Source organism: Erpetoichthys calabaricus, chromosome 2, assembly GCF_900747795.2.
Source record: "Erpetoichthys calabaricus chromosome 2, fErpCal1.3, whole genome shotgun sequence".
Taxonomy (NCBI): domain Eukaryota; kingdom Metazoa; phylum Chordata; class Cladistia; order Polypteriformes; family Polypteridae; genus Erpetoichthys; species Erpetoichthys calabaricus.
The window spans coordinates 171,833,820-171,851,685 of record NC_041395.2 but is presented as its reverse complement, the minus strand read 5'-3'; positions in this window follow the sequence as shown (position 1 = coordinate 171,851,685).

The following is a 17,866-nucleotide window of genomic DNA, read 5'->3' as shown; positions in this document are numbered from 1 at the left end:
ATACCAAACAGGTGCTAATGATCATCAATGTCACACGTAGGTTGAAACACAGTCATTAACTAAAACAGAAACAGCTGTGTAGGAGGCTTAAAACTGGGAGAGGAACAGCCAAACTCTGCTACCAAGGTGAGGTTGTGGAAGACAGTTTCATGTCATGGCAAGATTGAGCACAACAACAAGACACAAGGTAGTTCTACTGCATCAGCAAGGTCTCTCCCAGACAAAGATTTCAAAGCAGACTGGGGTTTCAAGATGTGCTGTTCAAGCTCATTTGAAGAAGCACAAAGAAACGGGCAACATTGAGGATCGTAGACGCAGTGGTCGGCCAAGGAAACTTAGTGCAGCAGATAAAAGACACATCAAGCTTATTACCTTTTGAAATCGGAAGATATCCAGCAGTGCCATAAGCTCAGAACTGGCAGAAACCAGTGGGACCCAGGTACACCCATCTACTGTCTGGAGAAGTCTGGCCAGAAGTGGTCTTCATGGAAGAGTTGCAGCCAAAAAGCCATACCTCCGACGTGGAAACAAGGCCAAGCGACTCAAGCATGCTCAAAAACATAGGGACATGTGTGCCGAAAAATGGCAGCAGGTGCTCTGGACTGATGAGTCAAAATTTGAAATATTTGGCTGTAGCAGAAGGCAGTTTGTTCGTTGAAGGGCTGGAGAGAGGTACAATAATGAGTGTCAGCAGGCAACAGTGAAGCATGGTGGAGGTTCTTTGAACGTTTGGGGCTGCATTTCTGCAAATGGAGTTGGAGATTTGGTCAGGATTAATGGTGTTCTCAATGCTGAGAAATACAGGCAGATACTTATCCATCATGCAATACCATCAGGGAGGCGTATGATTGGCTCCAAATTTATTCTGCAGCAGGACAATGACCCCAAACATACAGCCAAAGTCATTAAGAACTATCTTCAGTGTAAAGAAGAACAAAGAAGTGATGGTATGCCCCCCACAGAGCCTTGATCACAACATCGAGTGTGTCTGGGATTACATGAAGAGACAGAAGGATGTGAGGAAGCCTACATCCACAGAAGATCTGTGGTTAGTTATCCAAGATGTTTGGAACGACCTACCAGCCGAGTTCCTTCAAAAACTGTGTGCAAGTGTACCTACAAGAATTGATGCTGTTTTGAAGGTAAAGGGTGATCACACCAAATATTGATTTGATTTAGATTTCTCTTTTGTTCATTCACTGCATTTTGTTGATTGATGAAAATAAATGATTAACACTTCCATTTTTGAAAGCATTCTTTGTTTACAGCATTTTTTCACACCTGCCTAAAACTTTTGCACAGTACTGTATATATTTTATTTAACTACAGTTTTTGTTCTGTTTCTTGGAGGTTGTTCCTGCATTGTCCCGACCCTATTGTTTACTATTGTTCTACTGCTTCTACTGTGGTCATAATCTGAGTCATCATTCAAATAAAATATGGCACATGCGTTCTCTTGTCCGGGTTTTGTGATGTTATGTGAATTCTTGTGATGCATTTAGCTATCTAAATGTCAAATGTTTTTTGGTTTATGTAGTTGATTTTTTTTGGCTTTAAACTCCTACTTGTTCTTGACTACATTTTACTCTCATCTTCAGGTACTGGTAGTTTTAGTAACTATTGGTTTTATTAGTATGCCATTTTTTTAACATTTGGTTTTGACCCCTACTTATTTTTTGACTATTGTTTAGCCTCAGTGTCTTGTTTTAAGTCTTCTGGGGCCTCATGTGTAAAACCTTGCTTAGATTCCATACTAAAATTTTGCTGACACTTGTGCATACACTGCTTTTGTCTCTCAAAAAAAGAATTTATAAACTCACATGTATGCCATGTGTCACACTGTTTCTTTATTAATCTCAGAGCAACTGAAAACAATGCACTCAATCATGCATTTTTAGTGTCTCCCCATCACTCCTGCCAGTAACCATTGTAGCAGTAGGGGGCGCTAGAGCTCCCTTGAACCCTCAGATACCACTCCAAACACCAGGTAAAATTACAATTATTATTTATTTTATAATAATTTCGTGCACAAAGCACCCTCCACTCCACACTACTCATACAATACACTAATCAATAATCAATACCAATCCTCCTCTCCCAGACGCATTGCCACCCTTCCTCTCAGCTCAGCTCAGCGTCTGGGCTTTCACACAGTCCTTTTATATTCCCTGACCCGGAAGTGGCTCCAGCCCAGCAGTCCATGAGTCCTTATCACTTCCGGGTCAGATTAAAAGTCCTTTTCTTCAACCCGGAAGCACGTCGTTCCCTCAGGTCATATGATCGTGATGCACTTCCGGGTTATAGGGCACATATAAGTCCTTGGGCCTCCCTGCAGTGTACCCTGGTGGGCCCCACAGTGTCCAGCAGGGTTGGGAATAAAAACTCCATTGTCCATGATTCCCTGCTGGTCTTTGGGGCACTCCCATGCTACAAGGAGGGCTCCATCTCCCACACCATGTAAATCTTAAAAATGTATTTTTTGAATATTTATGGTCTAATCACCATATAAATTTGGCCATGTTCCTGAATGGTGTCTTTACTACACACTATGGTGGAACAGAAGAACAGAAATTCCTACACTATTTGATAAAGTAAGGGAATTGTGGGTTCAGCCACACTAACTCACAACACTGTTAAATGCATTTGAGCATCACATTTTAGTTTTATATTAATTGAATGAAGGTGCCTCCTAATTATCTGTGATGGTTTCTTTACTGCAACAATGTGTGCAGTCAATTGTACCAAATACATTAGGAAACACAGCAATCTCTGCAAAAGGCCCTTTGATCTTGGCTAGCTCACCCTGACCGAAAGGAAACTGGATGTATCTGGGTAGCATTTTAAATATACCATGCCATACAGATCAGGGATGGATGACAGCCAGATTCATGACCAATCAGCCAATTCACATTGAAAGCACCTGTCGCCAAATACCCAAAGGTTGTTAAAACCTCTAATGAAACAGGGATTGTGTGATGATATCTGTAATGTATGGTCCAGTTCACCATACAACTGCAAGAGCACAGCTATAGGAAGTCTAATTTGGCTTAGAAGCCAGTCATCTTCATCTTGCCCATAAATGATCACAATCCCTGAAAACATACTCCTAGCATAGCCTGCCATTGGCGTTATCCTCCGAAAGAGCTAATACTGACATTACCAATTATGTTGTATAACACACAACATACCATTTTAATTGATAAAATAGATAGGCTTCAAACTAAGGCAATTAACGTTAAGCATATACCTAAGGCATTATTACCTGCACTGAAAAGAGCTGTTTTGAGAAAATATGTCAGTTAAATGTGATTCACTTAGTTCAGGAACATCAGAATGTGAGTGACATGTCATTGAAATGCACAATGAAACAACATTCTCTGTTCATTTCATTGTCCTGACACCTGGAATAGCTAAAATCCTAATACCAAAAACATATTAATAGGACTTAGGGATAGTTGAAATTTACCATAAGCCAATTTTTGAGCCAAGTTTGGGTTTTATAAATCCCAGCTTTTGCACAAGAACTTTCTTACATGTTTCGGAGTATAAGTATGTTTTATTCATGACGCCCCTGATCCACTTCCTAAAGTATCCTCTCTTCAGGATAATTGTATTTTTTTTCAATAGGCACAACATTGTGTATGTCAGCCCTTAAACTAAACAACACCTGAGCTTTTTATTTAAATTTATTCTTGGATTAATATAATTGAAAAAAATGTTGTGATGGTAAACTAAAATGAGTAGTGTCTGATGGTGCCCCTTATCACCCCAGCACCTGGCAGTATGTGGAGGCACATGCTTGCTTGCAGTGTTGTTTATTTTTGGACATTTTTGACTTTCTTTTACTTCTTTGTTTACACATCATGGAAAGCATGCTGATAATACTATGAGCCTCTTTTTCATTATATTAATGGCATGGACTGTTACGGCTGTTTCAGACATGGTTCCTGCATGGGCTGGGATTCAAATTCCTCTTTAATGGATGAATTCAGTTTTGATTCTTTTGTGTATGTTAATATTTTTGATAATTTTATTTTCTGTGTATTTATGTATTTTTTTTTACAATGTGTCATGTGTTTTGTGGGTGGGCTCCTCAAGAGGCTGAGCCATCTGCTCATCATTGTCGGTGGACAGCCCTCAGCCCAATAAAGGCTAAAGAAAATCCATAGTCCTTTGTGGTTCATTAAATGGGCTGGCATTGATGAGATTTTTTGGTTTTCTTATTATCTTTGTGCTTTTGTGGATTTCTGAATCTTTCCATTTTGCTGTGTTTTTTTCTGCCATTCTTTGTATGGTGTGTTAGTGCTTTGTTTGCTATTGGATTGCCTTTTTCAGGAAAATCCTTTTACTTTTTGTCTCTTTGGAACTTTGAATATTATATAGAGAATTTTTATAAAATAAATCTATAAATATCTATATCTGTAAATTATAAAGATTCTTTGTTTGTCCTTTCGTTACTAGACAGGGTTTCATGGTTTGCCCCCTCTATTGGGCATTTTGAGATATTTTTGAGACCGTTGTGCTTGGGAACCCTTTAGATCACTGTAGACTGCATTTTGTATTTAAGTACACTAGTGTGTTGAGAAATTGATATTACATAAATGAAGACTTTTCCCATTTTTAGCAAATCTATGACAATGAAAAGAAATTAAAAGAAATAGTTTGCAAAGATAAACAACAAATAAAAACTAGTGAACAAAGAAAAAATGTCTTTATTTATGTAAGTGGAAATTAACATTTCAGTTCCTGTGGTTTCACTGTAGAATGCAAGGACCTAATATGCAGTTGTCTCTCCATGAACCCCAATTACCGGCCTACCCTGGAGGAGATTCTGCTCCATACCTGGCTAAAGTCAAACCAGTCTGTTGAGGTGAGCCAGAGCTTGGCAGTGGGATGACTTCATGTAAGTAAATTAAGTGGAAAGTAGACAAACTGTCTGGAGTTCACTGAGTAAATGAACTATCTGGAGTGATGAGATTTTTCACACTTTTAGTGGTCAGAGAAAGAATGGATCCAATTGTCTAAAGAAGCACACGTTCCCATATAGCTGCTGTTCATTTCTCATTTTCTAAGAGAATACTTCCTTTGGAGATCAGTAGGATTTTTTTTTTTTTTTGGACAGGCGGAGTGGTGGCTCTGAGGCTAGGGATCTGCACTAGCAATCGGAAGGTTGCTGGTTCGAATCCCGTAAATGCCAATAGGGACTCTTGAGCAAGGCCCTTAACCTGCAATTGCTGAGCGCTTTGAGTAGTGAGAAAAGCGCTGTATAAATGCAAGGAATTATTATTATTAGAATTATTTTATAAGTGAAGGAAAATTTTCTAAGTTGACCTTGTTTGAACAGCCTAGAACAGGTGTGAGCGCTATTGTGGCTGCAGGTTTTCATTCTAAACTTTTTCTTAATTACTGACTAGTTTTTACTGTTAATTAACTACTACTTCTTTTGGCTGCTCCCATTAGGGGTCACCACAGTGGATCATCTTTTTCCATATCCTGTCCTCTGCATCTTGCTCTGCTACACCCTTCATCTTCATGTCCTCTCTCACCACATCCATAAACCTTCTCTTAGGCCTTCCTCTTTTCCTCTTCCCTGGCAGCTCTATCCTTAGCATTCTTTTCCCAATTTACCCAGCATCTCTCCTCTGCACATGTCCATGTCTTTGACTTTGACTCTAAACCATCCAACCTGAGCTGACCCTCTAATGTACTCATTCCTAATCCTGTCCATCCTCGCCACACCCAGTGCAAATCTTAGCAATCTGCCACCTCCAGCTCTGTCTGCTGCCTACTTCCTCATACCATACCACAACTTCTTTTGAGGCACCCTGTCATATGCTTTCTCCAGGTCCACAAAGATTCTCTTCATTCATCAGCCTCTCAAAGTACTCTTTCCATTTTCTCAACACATCCTCCTCGCTTGTGAATATGTTTCCATATCCTTTATGAGTGTTTCTTTTATCACCCAAACCTGCTGCTGATCTTTCCCAGCTCGATCACTCTATGTAGCCAATTGGTACAGGTCCTTTTCTTCCTACATATTGTCCAACATGTCATACAACTTTTCTTTAGCCTTCGCCAGCTCTCTCTTCACCTTGCGCCTTATCTCCTTGTACACTTGTCTACTTTCTGCATTCTCTCTGACTATCCCACTTCTTCTTCTCCAACCTCTTCCTCTCTATACTCTCTTGTACTTCCCCATTCCACCACCAGGTTTCGTTTTCCTCCTTCCTCTGTCCAGATGTCACGCTAAGCACCCTTCTTGCTGTCACCCTTACTACTTCTGCTGTAGCTGCACAGCTGTTTGATAACTCTTCACTACTACCCAGCGCCTGTCTTACCTCCTCCCTGAATTCCACCTTACAGTCTTCCTTTTTCAATTTCCACCATTTGATCCTTGGCTCTGCCCTCACTGTTCTCCTGTTCTTGATCTCCAATGTCATCCTACAGACCACCATGAAATGCTACCTAACTACACTTTCCCCTGCCACCACTTTGCAGTCTTCAGTCTCCTTCAGATTGACTCTCCTGCATAGGATATGATCTACCTGTGTGCTTCTTCCTCCACTCTTGTACATCACCCTATGTTCCTTCCTCTTCTTTAAAATATGTATTCACCACAGTCATGTCCATCCTTTCCACAAAATCGACTATCATCTGACCTTCTTTATTCCTCTCCTTGACACCTTACCTACCCATCACTTCCTCATCTCCTCTGTTCCCTTCACCAACGTGTCCATTGAAATCCGCTCCAATCACCTATTTCTATCCCTTGGGTATGCTCTCCACCACTTAATCCAACCCACTCCAAAAATCTTCTCGCTCTCATCCATCTCACACTCTACTTGCGGGGCATCTGCACTAACAACATTCATCATCACACCTCCAATTTCCAGCTTCATAATCATTACTCTGTCTGATACTCCTTTCAACTCCAAAACATTTTTTGACATACTGTTCCTTCAGAATAACCCCTGCCCCATTTCTCCTTCCATCCACACCATGACAGAACAATTTGAATCCACCTCCGATCCACCTGGCCTTACTCCCCTTCCATTTAGTCTCTTGCATGCACAATATATCAGCCTTTCTTCTCTCCATCACATCAGCAAACTCTCTCCCCTTAAAAGTCATGCTGCCCACATTCAAAGTTCTTACCTTCAGTTCCACTCTCTTTATCTGCCTCCTCTCCTCCTGACTCCGGACACGTCTCCCCCTCTTCTTCTCCTTCTTCGGCCAATAGTAGCCAATCATGTTTGCTCATAATTAACTGTTTTGCCTTAATTTTAATTGACTCAGTTCCCTTAATTATTTTTTTTCCTTAATTAACAACCAAACACTAATGAGATGCAAAACGAGCTGACACAAGACCACCAATCTTTGTCCATCATACAATATCTGAAAATAAAGAAAGGCAAAGGTCCCAGTAATGTTGATCTGGCCAGGTCAACAAAATGATTTTATGGTGTTCACAGAAAAAATAAAATCAATTTTGGATCTGTGTTCTGTGGCAGGAAGAGAGCAACGACAAACCATGGAATCAAATAACAGGTATAATTGGCATCAAGAATCATCTTCTAATTAAGAAAGTGGTTGGAGTGAAATGTTTTGGAATTTTAGCTGGTCATCAGTTGGCTCACGTCATACCTAATTTCTGTTTGGCAGCTCTTTAAGGAAGAAATAAAGGAATTCAGGGGACTGAATCATAAAAACAAGTCTAATAAAAGAGGAAAGCAGTTGATGAGCAGTAAGAACTAGTTACTAATTAAGAAAAGGGTTAGAATGAAAACCTGCAGGACTGCAGTTGGAAACCCCTGGCCTAGAGGTATTTTAGTACTCTCATTCAGTCAGCTATTCAAAGTTCCCACACTATCAGTTTAACCTCCGAATAATTAGAAGTGCATGGTTTTATAAGTATTGAGATTTTTTTAATTATTCTTGATTTTGCCTCTTTTAATTGAGCGCTCTGTATCCTTGCTAATAGGAAGTCCCAGCTTCTGAGTCTATTTCTTTTAAATAGCACTATGCCTGGCTCAAGAGTGATGATATCATGTCTGTCTCCACCTCCTCCTGCACAGCGTTTACAGTAAAGCAAACAGAGATAAAAAAACAAAAAAACAAGATCACATATTTAAGCACCACCTGGCCACCAAGCCTAGCAGTTTGGGAGTGCAAGTAACATCTGAAGTCTGTAAAGAAAAACCAGGAGTCTTATTTTCAAAATCCATTTCTTTATTTTTTTGCCTCAGATCAAAATGATGTTCTGTTGTTATTGACCTGCTACTTGGAGTCCTACACCAGCTTATCCTCTGCTTCCCTCTGTTAATGGTGCTTTAACTCTGTTTTGTAAATTATTTTTAACAATTTTCATGGCCCCCTTTTTTCAGTTATATATTTCCATATGTAATGTAAAACTAATTATTGGGATATGTACCAAACAGACCAAGAAAGAGACATTTTAAGGGTGGTGACCAGACCTTCTCGCAGCATTTCCCTGCAGTGTCAATTTGGTATGTTTGCATAAAGCACACCCTGCCATTTCTGGATGAGGTATGGAAGGAGGAAGTTATCCTGGTCAATTTTGCCTTTAATTGTGTAAGTTTTTATCATTCAAGATTCCTTTTTCCTTCAATATTTATACCCGTGAACATCTATATCTTTGTCATTTCACTGGCATTTCGCTTTGTCACTTCACCCAGAATAGATACTCATTTCCACACTAAAATTCTCATGATTAACCATGGAGGAGTCAGCTTTACTATACAGTGTGAAAGCAACTACAAAATTTATTACAGGATGGATTCCGGTTGCTGACACTCCAAAATGGGGAAAAAAAGAGCTTAATGTAAATCTGGATAGCATAAGCAAAATCATTTTCATGATTCAAAGATCAGGTCCAGATATATGATTATTAGCAAAGAAATACAATTAATACATAAAAGGTGCACGGAGTGACCAGATAGTAATGGACAGAAGTCAATTTATATTTAATGTTATCAAACCTGCTTAATCCTATTCACACACTCACTCCCTCTCTGTCTCTCTCTCACACTCACACACACACACCATACAGGCATGAGACAAGGTCTATTTCTATGTAATTCTTTTCTTTTGTGCACTTATTTTGAGGTATGGTTGTTGTACTTAGCAATCATGGTGCTGGAGAGTGGCAATGTGTTACTTTATGATTAGCGCATGCAAGTAAGAATTACATTATACGTGTGACAATAATGACCATATCAACCTATGTGTGGAGAATGTGCGTCAATGACTGGCTGAGGGATTTGAAGATGCCACGGCTATCAGTGCTAACCACTGTGCAACCCTTCAATATAACAGCATTTGGGAAAAATAATATCAGGTGGCTGTTCAATTGAAAGTTTGGCTGTGCGAACAGAGTCAAATTGTCCATGGTGTTAATTTTGGGTAGTTGGGAACGCTCAGAAGTATGGCTATGGGTGCATCAAAGAATGTGGCATGACACAATAGTGATTTAAATAGTTTCATACTGAGCTGCAGTGAGGATTTTTGCAGCAAGATGATTGAGTGTATTCATTAAATGGCTGATCTTATTTTCTGATCATAAAAGTTACTTCTATGAGATCAGTTGCACTCTCATTTATATACCAGTCCAGAGACGTCTCCCAGCATTTTCAACACTCTAGGTTGTAATCTTAAGTAATCCCCATATGCTTTGTTGATTAGAATGCCTAGAAAATAGCATTGTCCAACCATCAGTCTTATTAGTCAGCAGTGTCTTGTTTCAGGCTTCAGCACATTAGGAACTGAGAATATTTTTCAATTTGTATTAATTTATAAGCTGTTTTCAAGTAACCTCCGTGCGGGCCTCTCTGTCATAGAGTTCACCCTCCTCTGCAACCAGACTTGCAGTCTGACGCCTGCCATCCTGCAATGTCTTTCTGCAATCACTTCTTAGGTCTTTTCTATGACAGGTGTCGAATGCTAAGGAAGGCAATGTGCAGGTAATTCTAAAGTCAAATTTTGTTTGTGAAGCTGATTTGTTTGGTGATCCAAAACATGACAGAAGATGACTGTAGCAGAGCCAGCAATGGGAACATCTTCAGTCTGATATTCTTTGAGAGGTGAGCAAAAATCTGCACGGTGCCACTCCTGTCACATTAAATCTCGGCAGGAATGGAGAAAGGTGAGAAAACTGATCTTTGTGATTGGTATGGATATAACTCCTGGAACCTGTAAATATGTCTAAATAAGCAATTACCAAAACTAGTTTCTCCAAGAATGAGGTTGTAACACCTAGAGACCTCATGAGAAAGCAACAACACAGGCTCTGGTTCAATATACCTCTCCAATGATCTTTGCTTATACTGATACACTCCTTCAAATTTTTATTTTTACAGTGGGCGCTGGAGAGTTCCCATTTCCTATTCCATTTTATCTCTCTGTTTCCCAAGAAACAAACTGAAGGCTATGTTTCTGATGCTTTGTATGTCTCAAGTCTAGTCCAAGTCAAGTCTGAAGGAGATTTTCTGGTGAAGCCTCCAGAGCAGGCCCCACAAAGACAGGCAACTAATCACCATTGACATACTGACAGCTCCTCCTTCAAGTTTCCCATGCTGCCTTGAGCATTTCTTGGAGGATGAGTCAAGGCAAACTGTGATAAAGTATATTATGTAATTAGAAAGACTGATGAACCTTTTGGGAAGTGAAAAAGTTTGAATTCACACTGTTGCATGTTTGTTTGTTTTATAGACTTGTTAAGTGTAAATGTTTGGCTTAGAACACAATAACATCCATGAGCCAGTAGTGAGAGTGCCTTACTTTCCCACTCTCCTACTCTTAGTAACAATCCTGGAAGCAAAATCACATCATTCTACTTTTCATTACTAAGTGGCTTACTGATAAAATAGTCTGGTGATTTTCCAGCACTCTCAGTCACTTGAGATCCAGTGTCTTTTTCAGGGGAACTCCCTACAGCAAAGGATATACAGTCTCCAGGTGAGTATCTAGCCAAGGATATGGTCCACTGGTCTACAGAGAACGGAGGAACCATGATGTTCACTCTGAAAGTTCATAGTAATTCTAGATAGAGTACCTACACCTATGAATAGATAAAGAGTCCATGTTTTAATGCCTCCTGTCTGATAAAACTCGAAAAGGTGACACCCAGTAAGGGTTGTACCTGTAAGGTACCTGTGTTTTGCTACAGAAGGAGACCCTAGATAATCGGTTGATATATTGCTCCATGTGTAACCAACAATGCTCACTCTGGAGACCTAGTGATGCTAAAGCAGGTTGGTGTTTCCTTGGACCTGTGGGCTGAGCTCTGAACACCAAGGCACAGATGAAAGACCTGTCTGGGTTGTTAGTCTGGGTGACATAGATAAGATAAGGTTGGATAACGGCTCAATACCTGGGGTGGGATAGGTTGAGCCAGGCTTTGTTAATGGTCTGCTATGCTTTTGGAATGTAAAACTCTGGATGGTCAGGGTGACTTCAGGGTCAGTTCAGCCTCTGTGGGTTAGCTACGCCAATATGTTTGTTTATTTTCTCTGTGTGTGTGTGTGTGTGTGTGTTTGTGTGTGTGCACCTGAGCTTAAGTCAAATAAAGAAAAAACTTTCTAGATTCAGTGGTCTGGCTATATTGGTTGTGGGTCTCTGAGTTGATCAGTTGATTAGGGCTTCCATCATCTTCTGTGCATTCAAGTGAAGGAAAACAGGAAATAGATAAATAAAAAGATTAAACATCTGAAGTCAAAAATACTGTAGGATGAAACTATTTGAAGTTGAAACCCCAACCACTGCCACCTAAATGTCTGAGTGCACTGGTGAGGCTTGCTGAATTTCCAGGTAGGGTCAGTATTTGAGGAGAGTGTCATCTCTTTGTCATTCACCACTGGCCCCTTCTATTTTTGTCTGTTGCTATGTAACACTTATTTACGGCAGTCTGAAGATGTGTGTGACATGGAGCTTGGACGGTGCCGTTACTTTAGCATTGTTTTCCTTTGTGCTTTTTCTAAGTTCCCCTAGCTTTTTATTTCTATTGTACTCATATAGTTTTAACTTTATTTTGTAAGGTTTTGAGAATTTTATCTATTAATGGGATACTGTTGCCTGTGGTTGCTTGTGTTTTACCTGGAACTGCTGCCTGTTTTTTTGGGTGCTGTTAACAGATTTCAATAAAAAGATCTGTAAGTACAAAGTATAGAAGTGAAAAGGGTTTTATAGTAAAAGAAGACTTGGAGAATATGAGATATACAGGTGCTGGTCATAAAATTAGAATATCATGACAAAGTTGATTTATTTCAGTAATTCCATTCAAAAAGTGAAACTTGTATATTAGATTCATTCATTACACACAGACTGATGTATTTCAAATGTTTATTTCTTTTAATGTTGATGATTATAACTGATTATCAACTTTGTCATACTATTCTAATTTTATGACCAGCACCTGTAAAAGAAAGATAAAAGATCTTATGTATCACACCAGGGGCCTTATGTATAAAATGTGTTCATGCTTAGAAATGTGCATAAGCCATTGTTTGTGCAAATGTTGGGATTTATAAAACAAGAATTGGTTGTGGAAATTGGCTCAGCATTGCATCAAATATCAGTCCTAGGCAGACTATTTTTGGTGTTGGCATTTTAGTGACTCCAGGCAACAGGGCAATTGAGTGAACAGAAAATCTTACTCACTTAATTTTAATGATGTGTCAATCATGTTCCAATGTTCTTGAACTAATTATGTCACAGTTACCTTACATATAAAAATGGGAATAGCTATGGAAGAAGAAAAAGAAGAAGAAGCAGCAGCAGCAGCTGATTTTTTCTCTCAATACAGCTGTCTTCAGTGTTGGTAATAATGCCTATTATACAGGGTGAGTGAAAATTATGTTAACACTATCGGTAATGCTATGTATATATTTATATACAATTTTTATGGACAATTTATGTGCCACATATGGTACATGTGTTGAACACGATGGCGAACCGGTTGAGGCATTCCTGTAAAATCATCTTGTACATATGAAGTATGTTTTGTGAAAAAATTGTTTCCGCCATTCAAATGTTAACATAATTTTGACTCGCCCTGTATATAATTAATTGTCCTTCTGTATAGCCTATAATTTTTTTATGCAAAAAAGGGTGTTGCTGTGTGTGTACAACATACCTGGCAATGGCTGTATGTGTGTGTGATGCAATGTGAAAAATGGCATTTGGGTTCAGCCAGGCCACTTTGCAGCAACATTAATCAGACATATTTGAATTTCACATATTACTTTATTAATTTAAGGAAAGTACTGTTTACAAAAGCAAATTCATTCTGAGATGGTGTCTTTGTCGCAACATGTGAGAAGTCAACTGTGTAATTTACATTAGGAAAATCAGCAATTGCTACATTTGCATTTTGATGTCAGCTTGCTCTCCCAGACCATCAGGAAATTGGACATATCTGAGTAGCATCTTAATTATACCACCACATACAAATGGCACAACATGACTCAGACATAACTGTGAGATTCCTGACCTGTAAGTAAGCTCTGCCTGAAAAGTGCCCATTGCCAAATACTCTGTGGTGGTTTAAACCTGTAAACAGAGATTATGTGATTTCTGCATGATGATTTCTGTAATGTAGCCTCTGATTCAGTTTACTCCCTCAAGAGGACAGCTGTAGGAAGTCTAAATCTACATATAAGCCAGTGATTCTCAAGAGTCAAAAAAGTGTTAAAAGATAGATGGTAGTGTTTGAACTTGTTGGATGGCACACAGCTGTACAGCCCCAAAATGGTCTCCCACGTAGTGATGGCTTGTGCAGTACTGCACAATATTATGCAGAAACATGGACTGCCTCTGCCACCTGAGATAGGCTAGAATGATCACATGGATACCCCAGTCCCAGATCCTCACGATATCAGTGCAATGGCAATTCAAAAACATTTGGATGTTGTCAAATGTAAAAAAAAAAAAAAATACCTGTATGTACTGCAATATTGACATTTACTTGGAAAAAGTATTTCGTTTTTTTTTTTTTTTACATGTTCAATAAGAATGTTCTTTCATACAGCCCACGTCAATTCACACTGTTTTTTTTTTTTTTGCGTTGTCAGTCAACACAATTTGCATGGAGCCCATGGATCTGGTGGCAGTCTGGCCAATTCATGATGGCACATTACTATTGCTCTCGCCACTCAGCTGCTGTCACTTGTTCCCACTCTTGTTTTTTTTCTTTTATTGAGAAGTCAAGCAAAATGACACCTTTTATTGGCTAACTAAAAAGATTACAATATGCAAGCTTTCGAGACAACTCAGGCCCCTTCTTCAGGCAAGATGTAAAATGTAAACAATATGCAAGATGTGATAACGCTTGAAGAAGGGGCCTGAGTTGCCTTGAAGCTTGCATATTGTAATCTTTTTAGTTAGCCAATAAAAGGTGTCATTGTGTTCATAATGGCTAACATGGTACAACACCCTAGTACTACTGACTCTCAGTGAGATATTCAAGAAGAACTTTTTGTGATTCTCTATTTCAGTAATACTTAAAGTTCACATTCACTAAGTTTAGTTTCCTCTGTTCTCCCATGGTTTATAGTAAAGACGTCACTCAACAACATGGCCAAATGTATATGCTAATTACATCATGAATATTCAGAAATGGCTTTTTTTTATTCTTTTTTCTTTAAAACCATACATTGTAACTGACCGGAGGTGATAGATAGTAGCTAAAAGTGTGAACACAAACACATAGTTTTAAGTTGATTTAGGATTTATAAAGGAAATTGATTTAGTGTTCATACAGTTTTATAAAACCATTTTTTAATATGTGTACAGTACATCATGTTTGTCTTTCAAGCGTAAGCTTAATTTTAGTATTCTAAAGCAAGGTTATATTATTATACAGGAGCCCCCAGGTGCCTCTGCCTGTCATTTAGGTTGGTCAGCGCACTTCCTACAAACACTACTTGTGCCACTCCACTGCTCACCTTCTTTTAAAACAACAGCAAACACCTTCACACCCTGCTGTTTTGTCCTTCCTTTCTCTCTCCTGTTATTTGATCCCTTGCCGAATGCCAGCCTCCTGCCTCCAGGTTCAGTTATTCTATGACTAGAAGGACCTTTTAAGCCATTGCTTTTTAGTGCTTCCAGAAACTCCTCAGCATCTACTTGTGGGCCCCATATTTTTTGAAGCACCATACAGTTGTGCAGGTAATACTCGGATGGGTTGTCCATATCCAGCACCCTTGAAGAGCTCTAAGAAAACATGCTGCAGTGTTGTATAGTGTTGCACTAAAGCAGCTTATGGAACTGCACAAAAAGCAATCTGATTTGCCATAATTGAGCAAGAATCCTTAATTCAATAAATTACATTTTGCAATTGTCCCCTGTTGGTCTCATAAGGTGTCGCTCCTTGTGTTTCATTTACACCGTGTTTCATGTAGCTTGTCCAAGGCAGGGTTTATAGCCCCAGTTGTGCTTTGCAGGACTGATGCTCACTCTGCAGTCCTTTCACAAACACACAGCAACTCCCAAAGCAAGGCTGGCAGTGTGAACCTATGCATGTTGAAAGTAAGGCTTAGATCTTGGAAGACGAGCACTAAAACAGGACCTTTAATTGAAAAGAAGTCAGAACACATGGCAGGCAAGTACAAGATCAAGTGTCCAAATCACTAGTCAAATATTCCAAATTGGGAAAAGGATAAAAATAGTTAAAACTACAAGAAAACAGTCTTAAGGGAAGTTGTAGAAAGGCAGCTGTAGCAGAGGCCAAAGGGTACACAGTGCTAGCACTACGCCACCATCTAAGCTTCCCCTTCAATTATGCAATTGGTATCAAGTTAGTGCTGACTAGCAACAGATGCATTTAGGAGGGGCCAGGGTAAAAAGCAGGCAAAATGAAGGACTGGGAGCAGTGCTTCAGTCAGTTTCTGGCAGTCAGCACCTGCTGGTAGGTCTAAGGGAGGGTGCTTGGGTTCCTTGTGCAGAGAATCCCTGCATGGCAGAATTGAGAAGCCGGAGTACATAGTGGATGGTGTACATATGGGGATTCAAGTAGGTACTTTTCACAGGGAACTGCCACAGTTTCCTTACCATACTGGTTGGCCTTTTCAGACAATAGCAAGTTGGTATGGCCCATCTCGCGATATTTCTCATAACCTGTAGTATTTTATCCATGAGAAGGACTTTGGCCGTCATTGCATTGAAAATTGCACTGAGGTGTAGAGCTTGTATGTTAGAGATGAACACAGAGTGGAATGAGCCACAGTAGTGCTGCAGCAGCACACCATGTTTGATCTGTTTGGTCAAATAATACTTCTTCTGGGAGTGGACATTTCAATGCTGCAGGGATTCATTTTTGGATGTTTCTTTGCACTGAACGCTTTATTGATCGCCACTGGTATTTATCTGGCAAGTCGATACAGCAGTCTAAATAAAAGTCAGAAGGAGCTGTCCACTAGGATCGCATCCATCACTGATCAGACATGGGAGCAGATATGTCAGCTGCAAATCAACGACACACATGTAAGGAAGCTCAACAAAGAGCTTCATAGGAGAAACATGGAGGTGTGTGAACTGAAAAGTACCAACTGCCACCTACAAAAGGAGATGCAGGCTCTCAAACAACAGATACACATAAATCAAAATCTCCAAGAAGAAATCCATAACCTCAAAGAGGACATCCATATCTGTGTGAAGAGGGCCTTCCACTCAGCCACGGTCCGTCTGGAGCTTGTGGAAATGTTGCAGGAGGTCTTGTGTGTGGTGCTGAAAAACAGCGAGGTAAGTGAAAGTGTGAGGTCTCATCAATGTGTCTGATTGGAAATGACTGGCTGTGATGCAAACGGGAAAAACTAATCAGGAACACAAATGGGAAGGGGCTTACAGTGTGGTTAGCTCTTAAATACACACATTTGATGGTGTTTTTGAAATACTTTTTTTCCAAATCTGTTTATTCCAAGACAGTTTTATGGTGTGTGGGAGCCTATCATGGCAGCACCAGATGCAAGGTCAGAACTAAGCCTGTTTGGGATACCTGTTCATACATAGCAGGACAGCTAACCAAAAAGGATTATTTTTAAAAATACCCAATGACTGAAAGTGTGGTGGGGCTTTAATCATATTAAGGGCAAAATAAATATTCACAACCAGTTGTCTTGTTTGGCAACTCATTCTTTTAGTATTAGTGTATATAGACACCTGACTGAGTGTGTCCTGTAATGGATGGGCTGGTGTTTCTTCCCAGGCTGTTTTCTGCTTTGTGCCCAATGTTGCTGTATTGCTGGGAAAGACATAGGCTATTCACATGCAGGGTTCATGGAGCACCAAATTAGAAAATTTATGGATTACAGGGCAAGACTCTCAGAATTATAACATTTAGTAAATTCTTTAATTCCTGGTAAAGCTTAGCTGCTAATTGTTTTTGCACCATATTCTATAATCGTAAGTGCACAATCACCTTATGATTCCTAAAAAACTCAATAACTAGGTTTTGTGCACATTAGACTATACTGCAGACACATCCATCGATTTACTCTTTCTTATGAAGCAGGCCTAAATCTTGAACATCCATTCTGTTAGTTTGCACAGTAAATTCTAGATTGGTAGGCAAATGCACCTCACATTTTCAGAATTTTACTAACCAGAAAAGTCCTCGTTTTGTGGCCATTGTTCTGACGTGTTTGCTAAAGTACGTGTTAAAAGCAAGAGGAACAGAATGTGTCCGGTATGGCTGACAGATCAGACTTGGCTGAATTCACAGGAATGCAAAATTATTTGAAGGGCAGTTCTGCAATTGATACTAGCAATAGATAATCTTAAAATGATATTTAGGAACTGGAAATAGAGATGTTTTTACCTTGAACTATGGCAGCAGTACTCATAATCAGCACGT